Below are 2,661 nucleotides of genomic sequence, written 5' to 3' on the forward strand. Positions count from 1 at the left end.
GGGAAAAGCGCCTAGGCTACTCTACTTGAACGGCACAGATATGTGTTAAGGTATACATCAGCAATGAAAATTGCTTTCCAGGTTATTATATTTATTTTATGCACATAATAAATAAATAAAAGTTAACATTTTTTTTACATTTTTTCATTTTGAACTTATGAGTTAAAATTTTCCTAAGACTACGTATTCTGACGGAAACACGTATTTTTTTGTTTCGATACAATCGTCAGAGTACGCATGCATAGTAACCGTAGCCTAACGTGAAAACAGTATCATTTTGAATTTGGTCCAAACTGTATGTACATATGTATAAATAAATATGTATAATCAATGACTTTTTAAATAAATGAATTATTGTAAAAATGATATAACATTGCTTTATCTACTTTTTTAATAAAGTTTTTCTTTATGTGTTTATACTTTTAAATAATGCTACGATCTTGGTTTTAAAGTACGTATACTTCAAATGCTTTATTCAAGGATTTATTTATGTAAGCTAACAAGAAGATGTTACTACATCAATAATTGTGTTCGTTTAAGTACCCGCATTGAGGTACTTAAGCGGGTTCTTTTAAGTACCCAACCCGCCTAATTACCTCAAAAATCTGACATTTTTCGTGAGGCACTTAAGCGGGTTTTACTGTAGTTATAGCAGTAACTTTGATTTTTTCCAATTTATATATTTGGACTTTAAATTGCCAAGGTTTCTATATTGTTTTCATATTCATATTCACCAAAAATTTGTTTCTCATTCTACTAGTTATGAATTCGACTCATTTCCAAGTATTTATTCAGGAGCTATTAAATAAAATTGAATGTAGATCAGAGCCATGGGCGCAGCCAGAATGAGATTAAAGGGTGTTGGAGGGGTGGGAGGCTCGAAACTATTAAGTTGTTCGGGCATGGTATTTTACCTTCGAAAATGCCTTTTCTGCGGTTTTCAACAAAGGAGAGTATGCTGGAAAAAATTTCGGTAGGCATCCATATCTCTTATTTCTAGGGATTTATGTATTCTGACATTATCCTTAACTAAAAATGAATTTTGTAACTCTGACCATGGGCGTAGCCATGTCGGGGGAGTGCTCGAGCGCCCTTACTTGCAAGTTGTCCCATGGGCGTAGCCAGAATGAAATTTATAAGGGAGCTCGAGGATAATGCCAGAATCTATAATTCCAAAGAAATAAGAAATATGGTGGATAATAATGGATGCTTACCGAAATTTTTGCCAGCCCCATAGAAAGGTAAAATTCCATGCCCAATCATTATTAAGTGACACAGTTACTGAGCGCGACATACATAGTTAGTGTAATTGAAGAAAGAATCGCACTAATTAGTTAAAATGACTATGTGATCATCCAAATTCTGAAGGCGGCGAATGGACAAGATCTTCATTCATTTTATAAACTATGACTTAGAGCCGCTTGCATCACGCCCGTTAACACTTTCTCCGAGTTAAACATCATAATCGGCGTTATCGACGCCATGCTTATGACAGCATTTTCAGTTTATATGAAACCATTTTCAAATTAAGTGAAACCTTTTTCAAATTAAATGAAACCTTCTTTCAGGTTAAGCGAAACCATTATTATATTCTAAGTATAAGCTCAATTAGGCCATAGATGCAGGTTTTCGAAATATTTCGACCCCCGCGACACCTACCAGTAAACAATTTTGTGGAGTTATTTATTTTTGTATAAGTAATATACATTCCTAATATGAACGAAATCGGGTAAATGTGGGTTATTCAAATATCTCAATTCCTGCGCCTCTTAGTGGATCAATTCTTTTATATTACACTGTTATGAGAACCAAGCATGTGCGCCATATTTCAGCCCGATAACTTCAGTGGAATTTAGTGAAATATTAATTGCGAAATTTATAGATATATGTACAAGTGAAGTTAAATAAAAGCTTGCAAAAGTAAAAGTTAGACACAAGTTATTAAACGCTGGAACTTCGAATGAAACATATTTGTTAAAGTTGAATGAAGGACTGACGTATGTACATGGTATAATTTTATTTTTATTAAAAACTCTACGCCTAGTACAACGAAAGTATTTAGTATGCACTAAACATTACGAAAATGTATTAAAATCTTTTAAATGCTTAGATACCGTACAATCTATGAAGGACATTCGTGTGTCAAAACGTAAGCGTCTTCATAGTCCGCCTAATGAAAGGACCGTTCCACGTCAGAACACTCTTCCGAATGACTTAATTAATCTTTCTTCTCCATGTCCACAGACAACGGAGTTATCTTCCTCAAAAGAACATATATCAAAGTCTGCTTCTAATAATAACGACCCTGCAGTATCTTCCCCGTCCCCCGTTGAAGTTGTGGCACCGCCATCCAATCTTCCAACGCTTACTCTACCCTCAACTAGTAACTTAGTTACTCAACCCCGTCCGCCGGTAATCGAGTCTGATACTAGGAGACTGGTTGTGGTTCCCCCAAATAAGTCTATATTTGTATCTAGATTTTCGAGGGATACTTCCGAGGACGATATAAAGTTTTACATCTCGTCCAAAGTTAAAACTGTCAACTTAAGTATCAGAAAATTTAACTTTAAATATGAAAGAAATATTTCTTCATTTAAAATAGACGTAAATTTAGAAAATTTTGACATGCTGCTTAGTAGTTCTTTTTGGCCCTCCGGAGCT

At 34.6% G+C, this 2,661-nt stretch overlaps 1 long non-coding RNA gene across 1 annotated transcript in view; it reads right to left on the reverse strand.

Annotated features, from left to right (window-relative positions):
• Nucleotides 1–1,332: 1,332 nt before the first annotated feature.
• LOC108358000 (uncharacterized) overlaps nt 1,333–2,661 on the reverse strand; it is a 14,119-nt gene continuing 12,790 nt past the window's right edge. The window contains exons 2-3 of the long non-coding RNA XR_001846688.1: nt 1,494–1,592; nt 1,333–1,343 (exon numbers count right to left, since the gene is read on the reverse strand). This is a non-coding gene — a long non-coding RNA (uncharacterized LOC108358000). The remainder of the gene's footprint in view (nt 1,344–1,493; nt 1,593–2,661) is intronic.

Source organism: Rhagoletis zephyria, unplaced genomic scaffold (genome assembly GCF_001687245.7).
Source record: "Rhagoletis zephyria isolate East Lansing unplaced genomic scaffold, Rhagoletis_zephyria_1.1 Rzeph_scaffold_00190, whole genome shotgun sequence".
Lineage (NCBI taxonomy): Eukaryota > Metazoa > Arthropoda > Insecta > Diptera > Tephritidae > Rhagoletis > Rhagoletis zephyria.